The 10,911-nt window shown below is 36.7% G+C and overlaps 1 non-coding gene across 1 annotated transcript; it reads left to right on the plus strand.

Annotated features, from left to right (window-relative positions):
• Positions 1–311: 311 nt before the first annotated feature.
• On the plus strand, positions 312–385 carry TRNAI-AAU. The gene has a single exon. It is a non-coding gene; the product is annotated as a tRNA-Ile (tRNA).
• Positions 386–10,911: the final 10,526 nt, after the last annotated feature.

The following is a 10,911-nucleotide window of genomic DNA, read 5'->3' on the forward strand; positions in this document are numbered from 1 at the left end:
GTAAATGAACTTATTTTGGGCGTTCGATATGTTCTTTTACGAAAGATGAAATTCGAGGATTTCTTAGAGTCCTTTCAAGAACAAGGAGGTAAATGAACTCACTTTGAAGGCCAGATTCAGTATTGCGACGCTCATGAGAGAAAATTTTTCGGCAAGCCACGTGTCAACTTGTGGGAAGGAAAGCGCGTGAGACCGTCGGCAAGCCACGTGTCAACTTGCGGGAGGGAAAGCGTGTCAGACAGCCTGAGGGACACGTATTGATGATTGGGTGGACTAACGCGTCAGGCGCATTGTCAAGAGAGAAAATCTATGGCCTATTAGCTCAGTTGGTTAGAGCGTCGTGCTAATAACGCGAAGCTCGTAGGTTTGACACTTCCATGGGCCAATTTCATTCATTTTTAACTATATCTTTTTCATGATACGAGTTAAAGCACTACGAACTTTAGAAGATAATGACTTTTTTAAGTTTATTATGCATAAAGTTATGTAAACGAAACTCGATTGGCTGGATTAGGAGCTAATGATCTATAATATGCATAAAACTTATGCCCTATTAGCTTAGTTGTAAGATTGTCGTGTTAAAAACGTGGAGGTCGTAGGTTCGACAATTACATAGGCCAAGTTTTATTAATTCTTAATAATATCTTTTCATGATACGGTGTTACAACAGTACGAACTTTAAACCGATGATACGGCCGTTCACAAGTTTTCTTTAGATCTGAGTCCTTCTTCAATGAAGGATGAAATTCGAGGATTTCTGAGAGTCCTTTCAGCCTCTCAGGAACAAGAAGGAAGTAAATGAACTTATTTTGGGCGTTCCATATGTTCTTTTACGAAAGATGAAATTCGAGGATTTTTCAGAGTCTTTTCATGAACAAGGAGATAAATTTACTCATTTTGCAGATCAGATTCAGTATTGCGACTCTCATAAGAGAAAATTTTTTGGCAAGCCACGTGTCAACTTGCGGGAGGGAAAGCGTGTCTGACAGCCTGAGAGACACGTATTGACGATTGGGTGGAATAATTCATCAGGCGCATTGTCAGGAGAGAAAATTTTCCACGTGTGAACTTGTGGGATGGAAAGCGCGTCAGATAGCCAGCAAGTCATGTGTCAACTTGAAGGAGGGAAAGCGGCCACATGTCAACTTGTGGGAGGGAAAGCGTGTTACATGTCAACTTGCGGGAGAGAAAGCGGCCACGTGTCAACTTGCGGGAGGGAAAACGTGTCATGTGTCAACTTGCTGGAGGGAAAGCATGTCAGACAGGCTGAGGGACACGTATTGATGATTAGGTGGAATAACGCGTCAGGCGCGTTGTAAAGTGACGCGGCTCCACTTGATATGCGACACGCGATAGCTCTTCCGACCCATGCCCACGTCTAACCAAGTTTGACTAGAAGGATGTTCAACTCGATCTGTTTGGTGCCACACTTCAATGTAAAGAATTTCACTTTCCAGCACGCACCTCTTGTTTTGAACCCACGACTTATCAGTAGCTTTCCTCTCTTTCTCCATACTTCTTCAATTCTTTTCACAAGCTTAGAAATTACTTTCCCATTCTCTTCCTTCTCTAGTTTGAAATAGAAAGAACTCTCACTCAGCTCAGCCCTTCCTTCTCTAAGATTTCAATCTTCATTTCTAAAAGCTCTCTTTTCTTTTTCAATCTCTACTTTCTCCTTCAAAATGCGCTCGTTCAGCAATTTCAACGTCTGCAACTAAGACTTCTCCATAGATTTATCCACGGCAGATTTTGGTTGTTGCTCTAAATCTCTATTCTCCTTTTGATGATCCGGAAGTTTCTTTGGCTTGTTTTCCGATCGCGTGTTAAATCCAGATTCCTTCTTCGATTTTCTCATCTCCAATATTGCGATTTTGCCGAATTCGCTGTGTATCCCCTCATTTCCAACGGTTTCCACCGCCTCACAACTACGGCCATCGTCTTTTTCAACATCATGTTCTTACGCTTTCAGATCTTCATTTTGAGCCATCAAGAGAAGACCTAAGTCCTTCGTTTGTTGTGTCACCAAGGCTAGGTTCATTGTTTTTTTCACCTTTTTATCGGCTCGACAATATTTTGCAAAATGCCCCTCTACCACAATTGTAACATTTGTCGGAGTTACAATTGTTTGCATAATGCATATTTGTGACATTTGTAGCACTGAATGTTGGAATAAATTGATCGGCCGCCTCTTCCTCGATTGCACCTCTTCCATGCCAATTTGCTTGGCTCGGCTGTCCCTTCTTATATTATCCTTCATGACTACTTCCTTGAGCACCATGACCATTTTTACTAATTTCACGGTCAAAACCTCTACCTTCAAAATTTTGAGAGTAGAGTACCTTTTAATCTTTGATTGACGCCTTGGTTTGAAGTGCTTGATCAAGTGTTTCCTTCTTCTTCTTCTTACGTTGCTCGTGTGTCTCGAGAAAACCGGCTAGCTCGTCGACTGTTAATGTTGTCAGGTCCTTTGACTCTTCTATCGCGCATACAACATTCTCAAAGTTCTTGGTTAATGACCTTAAAATCTTCTCCATAACCTGCGTCTTGGCTAACATTTCTCCATTTCGATTGAGTTGGTTTACCACTGTTTGTACATGCGTGATATAGTCAGATACACTCTCTGACTCCTTCATCTTCATGCTCTCCAACTTGCCACGAAGAGTTTGGAAACGACTTGCTTGACTCGGTCAATTTCTTTGAACACTTTTTCTAAAGTTTCTGACGTTCTTTTGAAGTAGTTGCATTGGCAAGCTTCTCAAAGCCCGACTCGTCAACGGCTCGAAACAACATGTATAGTGTCGTCTTATCCTTTGATTGCACCTCTTTTAGCGTCTTGTTTTGTGTCGCTCTATAACCCGTGGCATCTTTTGGTTCTTCTAACCCTTCTTCGACCACCTCCCATGCATCTTGAGAACCGAGAAAAGCTTTCATATGAATGCTCCAATTCTCGTAGTTTGTCTTCACTAGTCGCGGTAGCGGCATTTGACCCACATTCGCCATTGGCTTGATATAATTTTGTTAACGAAAACTCATAAATTTGTGAAATAAGTCCCACACACACTAACGATAAAAGGAGACAAAGATAACACATGTATTTATAAGGTTTTCTAAAACTAAATATAGACATAACAATGTCACTATTCGTAACCCTTAAAAAGTCATTATTCCTATAAAGATTCTTGGCCTTTCATCTTCAAAACTTTTGGCCTTTTACTCCAAGACTGACTCTTGAATTTAAAACCCACTAAAATTATCTATGGGGAATCCGATCCCTGCCACTTCCTTACCATGAATCCCTTACCGTGATCCCCACACAAATAAATAGAGAATTTCATGGAAATTGAGAATGAAATAGATGGTGGGGATGATGACGGGGAATGGACATCGCTACCTCTGGCCGCTGCACATGTCGTGTTTTATGATTGTATGACATATACTATGTAATGTATATGATATGATATACGATATGTTGCATACAAGTTACGCTATGATATCATATACACTATTCTAGGACTATGAGACATTAGAAAATCATGTATTGTTAATTACTAAAAATATGAAATGAATCAAGTATTTATATCTCATAGGAACACTATGCTAGGAATAGATTGGAGGTATGACTAGCGCCATGAATATATGTCATGCTTTGATGTTATGGGACCTCATGCATTTTGTATACCACGTGCATCGAGATACTTCTATATTATGTTTCGTACACCCTATGCCTATGAAACATTAGAAAAACCATGTATTGTTAATCATGAACAATATGACAAGAATCAAGTATGTATGTCTCATAGGAACGTTATGTCGTGTTTTAATGTTAGGGATCTCATGCATTTTATATGGGAGGTGCATCGAGATACTTCCCCATTATGATTAGTACAAACACATACCTTATAATATTTATGTTCCTTATGATATTATGCTGGTCTTTTCCCTTCATGGTATTTGGTAGTGTGAGTGTGCACAAGCTCGACGAGGCAAACCCATAGAGTACTCTTATACCAACCCACCTGGTGATCAATGTGCACATTCATGAGTTGTGTGTAGGGAAGTACAACATATTCAACTCTTCTTGGACTAAAAAGCAAAGCCCAAGCCCATGCCACAATGTATTTATGAAAGAATAGGTCCCACTATATTACACGTGATTCATATTCCGACCCTAATAGTGGGATTACTTACTGAGTATTTATTAAAGTACTCAAACCACATGCTACTCTTATTTTAAAGTAAAGGTAAGATACCTATTTACGAACGTCAACGTTGGGTTCAAGGCCAAGAAACCAAAGTTAGGGTAGTTGCATTCATGTTATTTTTAGTGATCCTTAGGTTAAATCAGGGCATTGTTTTATTTTTATTTAAACTAATGTTATCTGTTTTCCACTATGTTGTTCACAACAATATTCTTTTAATGAGTTCATTATGAACATTTAAGTCCATAGCATCATTTATGAAATGTTGTAAATGAATTATTTCATGCATAGCAGTAATGTCATGTATGCTGTGACGATATTGTTTAATAGAAAAATAGAGTAGTTGGTTATAAGAACCATGAATAAAAAGGGATAAAATATGTGTCCTCTGACCAGTGTAGATATTTTTTACGGATTATCTAGAAAGTTTAATCTCAATATCACAGTGATTCTGAAGCTCTCAATGTCAGTTTTAGCTTCCCCTGTAAAGTTGAAAGTTTAGGCAATAGTTTGGAACAACAATCGAGCTCCCAATAGTAGGCAATAAGCATTTAGATTTTGGGTCTCCTTCTTTGAGATTTCTTCAAAATTCAAGAGCAATTCTACATCATTTCTCTTCAAACTTGTTCTTACAATGCTGAAAGTGCCAAGAAATCATTCCCCCAATCCAATTCGTCGATACACGAGAATACGTCAAGCAAGGACGATCCCAATTGCACCTCCAAGGAATGTTTCAATAGATGACAACGAAGAGAAATAACCTCAAGAACAAGCCAAATTCAAGAAAATTTATTTTGGGCTCAAATTAGGGGTAAGTTTCAAAATTCTATCTACAATCCTTTTCCTTGAAATTAAGGATTTCTTTAGCTTGACAGCAATGAGCATAAAGTTTTCTCTTTCCATGCTTTCCTAAATACTCTATCAAAACGCGATTCATTAAGATAAATGTACTAGGAGCATTAGTTAACCCAAAAGGCATAACAAGTCATTCATACAATCCAGCCTTAGTTTTGAATGCTCTTTTTCATTCATCTCGTATATGCCTTCTAATTTAATGATATCCAGATTTCAAATCAATCTTTGTAAATAGATATGAGCCATGCAATTCATCAAGCATATGGTCTAGCCTAGGAATCGGATGTCGATATTTTACAGTGATTTTGTTGATGGCTCAAGAATCCATGAACATGGACTCAAGGCTTAAAATCATTTTTCATGACACGTACTGACAAAGAAAAAATTTGATAAAAATGGAACAAGATTCGAAAAATAAGAACAAAAACTCGTAACACATAGAACTGATGTGGCAAAGAAAAAAATGATAAAAATTGGAACGAGATTTGAAAACTAAGGACAACAAGTCATAACACATGGAACTGATTGCTCGAGACGACCCTCCTCTATGACCTTAACTAACAATTAGTGATCCCCCAGAAAGGAAAAGTAATATATAGTGCAACTAAATAAGTAACCTACTTGCCACAAATTTTTCTCAAGGTTATAGAAAGTTCAAGTGTAGATTATATGTAACGACCCTAGTTTTTTAGGAACCTAGAGTGACTAGAATATGTATGATGTAAATGCTTTATGCGAAAATATTTTTTACATTATGTTTTTGTATCGAAGGTACCCCTAAAAAGAACTCAACATTATTATTAGGGTGGCTAGATTAAGACTATATAACAATGTTTGGAATCATGAACCTCCATAATTATATGACATTGTCCACTTTGGTTAAAGGGTTAAATTTTTCCACATACTAAAATGGAATGATTCATTACCATTGCTAAAAAGAGAGCTTGAACCTCCCCAACTTTATCGTTAACATTATACGCTCTAACCAACTGAACTATTCCAACAAACTATGAGTATTAGCCTAGATATTGTCTACTTTGACTCATTATATATCATCGTCAACCTCACGGTTTTAAAACACGTATAATAGTAAGAGATTTCCACATGCTTATAAGAAATATTTCATCCCTTCCCCAACCGATGTGGGATTTTTCAATCCACAACATTGTGTTCCCAGCAACCTCGTTGGCACACCACCTGATGACTAGCTCTAATACAATTTGTTACAAACCAAGCCCACCTCTATTAGATATTGTCTACTTTTGCTAATTACGTATCATCATCAGCCTCACGATTTTATAATATGTCTACTAGGATGAGGTATCCACAACCTTAAAAGAAATGCTTGGTTCCCCTCTCCAATTACTAGCAGATATTGTTTGTTTTTTGCTAGTTACGTATCGTCGTATGTCTAAAAGTTTTAAAACGCGTCTATTAAGAAGAGATTTCCACATTCTTATAAGGAATGCTTCATTCCCCTCTTCAACCTGATGGAGTTAATATAACACATGCGAAAGCAATTTGGATCTTAGACACTCTTAGAACATCAATTATAGTAAATAACTAGCATGTTCATAAGTATTTAAACTCAAGGTCTTTGAGTACTAACCTTTTGTTGTTCAAATTTCTTTTTCCTTACGAACCACAACTAGTGTCTTCTCCACTATTCTCTAGCCTTAGAATGAAATTGTGAAATCCGATGAGTGACTACACTTGGGAGGGATTTAGTATATATGAAGAGTGAGTTTGTGAGAGGTTTTTCTCAAGGTTTCTTCGTTCCATGTACCTTGATTTCTCTATTTAAAGAGTCATGTTTGCATGTTCATGCAAATTTGAGATCACCAAATTTTAACACTCAAAATTTCACTCAAATATTTGGGATTATGTGGCATGCATGCAAGTTTGAGTTAACAAAATTTTGATACTCAAAATTCCACTAAAGTTGGTGGAGTTTATTTTGCAAGCATGCAAGTTTGGTTAAACCAAATTTTGAAACCTCAAAATTTCACTAACTCAAACATGGATTTTTTCATTAAATGAAGTCAACATTTTGACTTTCTTTATTTTGATTCAACAATTAATTTCAATAATTAATTTTAAATTAAAGTAATATCAAATGATAATTAAGCTATTTAATTAGATATTAATTCAAATATCAATCTCCATCAATTCTGACGCATATTTGATTAAGATATTTAAATATCTCAGATTCTCTCTTTTTGTTTAATTCATAAATAAAACAAAAATGCGGTTAAATAATCGTATATATGTAGCGCATATTCCTTAATTTGAATTCGAACACTTCGAACTTACTCTCACACTATTTTATGGTTTAGTCTTATATGAGCTAGCAGAGGGACCTAATGGACCTATAGATCATGGGCTCCAACGATCCAAGATTAACCGGTCAAACTCATTAACCTTATTAGCCAACATTCGTTAACTACTTGGACACTCCACTATAGCGTAGTAGTTGTACTCCCCTCACTATAGATATATTTTTGTCCATTTGATATAACCATGATTAGTAAGTCGATCCTTCATAGGTTGTTCGTAACTAGAGTTGGGTCAATCTACCGTTTTACCCCTGAAGTTACTTCTTGTTTCTTATGTCTCATTGATCCTCTAATGAACAATTGATTTGTGGTCCAACCAGTAAACCGAATCCCTCTCAGGCCAATGAGAGGGTGGGGCCCCTTGTTCAAAACCTGGAGTCAATACTTAAGGGAACTACCTCTCTTCTATCACTAAAAGTGGGTAAGAGGAAATTCCATCTTGCACCCCACGTCCCCAGCCATTCACTCAGTCTTACCTCCTGAGATGGGAGGCCTATTGAGTCGGCGAACTCGAGCCACTCTCACTCATACAAATCAAAGGATAATTTCAAATAAAAAGGAGTTCATGGTTAGCTCAGGATTAAAATCGAGTTACCTAGGTCATCGAATGAAAAGAAAATCAGTCTCAATAGTAAACGACATTTTAAAATGAGAGTGATTTTCTTCATGGTCTGATCTTATGCAATACTCATTGCATAGGACTCCCCCACTCACATGTCTCCGCATGTACAATTTAGTGATTACATTGTTTATGTCATATACAAAAGTGAGCCGCATCCATAGTGTCCCAGGATAAGGTACTCAGCCTTATCCTTGTACTATAGATCATTTTGACTATATACTTGAACTTGATCCACTCTTATGTCTCTATGTATAGTTCAAGTAATCATACTATAGCCAGAGTGTTCTTAGTATATTGGATTTAGATTAATAATCGTAAAATTCACTTTATTCAATACAATGTTTACTGAATAAACAACAATAATAACTTTATTAAAAATAGAATATGTTTTTGTTTACAAACTATGAGTTTTATGACATAAAACCCAACATTTTCTTCCCGTTTTTGGATCTATTTCAAATTGGCTAAGCTTTACTTCTTTCTAGCCCATTAAATTCCTAGAACAATAGCCAACTTTTATATTTAGTTTTTTTCATGTTTATAGATATTAATCCAACTCCAAGATTAAAAATAAAGTCAATGATTAAAGGAAAGGTACAAGTAATTTTGATATTAACTTTTAAATTCCAATGTCGAAATTCCTCCAACATCTAGATCGTTTTCTATAATTTATTTCTAATCTTAAATAGACATCACATTAATGTATGCTCAATTATTCAAATTTTATTTTCTAGTCTTATGTATGTTATTTGAATGCTTGTGGATGTATGTAATAAAATTAATAAATGATAAAATTAACCATTTTTGCTGAAAATCAATACAAGTAAATAATATTGTTTCATCGAAATAAGTCACCGAAATTAGAAGTCTAACCCTCTTATCCTTGAGGTCTTTTAAGTTATCTTAAGTCTTATCTTAAATAGTAACCCTATGATCATGCATCCAATAACTTAAAGTTCTAGGCATACTTGAAGTTAAGAGTTTAAAGGCATACTTACTTGGTCTAGGTAGGGAGTCCTCCTAATCTAGGCCATAGAGAAACCTTGGGCTCTGATACCACTCTATAAGGATCGGGCTGTCGCGATGGTTCTAAAAGACGGGTAAATTTTTCGTGAAATAAACAAAAGAATTTAAAAAATTATATTTACATAATATCAAAAATAAAGTTTATACATAAGTATTTAAAACACAAAATAAGGAACAGGCACAAAACATTTTACAACAAATGGGTTGATGACAACGAGTGAGGTTTGTCTATGGCATCTGCTTCAGAGTCCGCTCCCAACCTTGACCAAGGCTTCATGCGTTCCAAGCAGTACAGTCTTAACCTACGTTCATGGCTTCATAAGTTCCAAGTGACGTAGTCTTAACCCGCATCTAAGAGCTTGCCTTCCGATACCGTCTGCTAACCTATGCCCAAGGCTTCATGCATTCCAAACGGCATAGTCTGAAAACCAACATCCAAGACTTCTTAAGTTGCAAGAGATGTAGTCAAATCTTGCATCTAGGGCTTGCCCTATGATACAGTCTAAACACCTACGCTCAAGGCTTCATACGTTCCAAGCAGCGTAGTCTAAGTCATGAGCACGTTGTACCATGGGAGGTCTTAGGAGTTTTTTATTCTTGGCTAGGCTAACTTACTATCTTCTTGTTCCATCATGGCCCTAAACTACTCCCCTTGATAAACCATAACGGTCATGAGGTCGGTACATACATGAAAATGACATCCTGCAAATCTTTTGGGTACCCGTAACATGGCGGAGGGAATCTCTTCTAGGTGAGAGAAATGAGGCCAATCATGATATTCTGCAAAGGAAACATGGTGCAGGGCATCCCACCTAGAAGAAGAAATCTTGGGCCTCAAAAAGCATCGCTTGGTGGGAGGTCATAGGTCACTTTGAAAATGAGTAGAGATTTTGTGTCTGAGGACCTTGGTCCCTTATCCTGGAGTGGTACCTTGCATTCTTCTTACTTAGGTAGTTGTAAAGCTTGTGTGATATTGTTCTTGGTTCTCAATCTTGTAAGTTTCTAAGGTTCGTAATTCCTAGAGGCATGAGTTGTAACTTACATTTGTAACCATATGAACCCATCTTAGCACGAGTTGTTCTAAAAGGTCATAGATTCATAGTGAATTCTTTAGAGAGTTTTAGAAGAGTCTTGATTCTTGTGGTGTTTCCGTTAGGTGTTTCTTGGGTCCTAACTTGGTTTAGGTTCCAAACTTGCTCCAATCAACTTGAAACCTCAAACATATCTTCATGTCCTTCATAATAGACCTTATGAAAAGTACGAAACCATTTGAAGCACATAATAGACCTTATGAAAAGTACGAAACCATTTGAAGCACGTATAGACCATGAATTTTAATAAGTCGTCCTAGGGGCATTTTGGTCATTTTACCAATAATTCTTGGTTTTACTACTTAACGTGTTCCAATGGCTTTCAAATTTTTATAAGTCGTCCTAAAAGTTCATTTAGTAGGTTATTTTAACGTTACTTAAATCCTGAGCATTTTGATCAGTTCGGGGCCTTAACTCACATTTCTTTTTGTTTTTCTTTCATATATACTAAATTCATACTTGGTTCATATGGAAAATCCAATGGATTGCTACAAGTATTTTTTAACAAAACGTTCAAGGTCACTACTTACCTCGTCATCGACATTTGGGATTTCCGTTCTTGAGCTTCTAGTATCCAAATTATCTCAAATTTCCTTCCACAGACTCCTTATTTTGTCTAGTTTCTTGAACCATAAAGATTTTTGTGAGAACGGGTCAAGAACGAGGTTAAAATTGAGAAGACCGAGGGAAGGTCAACATATACATATCTTTGACTTTTATTGGTCAAAGTTTGACCTTTGACCTTGGACTTCATCTTCTCCCTTGGTAGCTAGAAAAATCTC

The sequence above is a fragment of the Cucurbita maxima genome, unplaced genomic scaffold (genome assembly GCF_002738345.1).
Source record: "Cucurbita maxima cultivar Rimu unplaced genomic scaffold, Cmax_1.0 Cma_Scf00173, whole genome shotgun sequence".
Classification (NCBI taxonomy): Eukaryota; Viridiplantae; Streptophyta; class Magnoliopsida; order Cucurbitales; family Cucurbitaceae; genus Cucurbita; species Cucurbita maxima.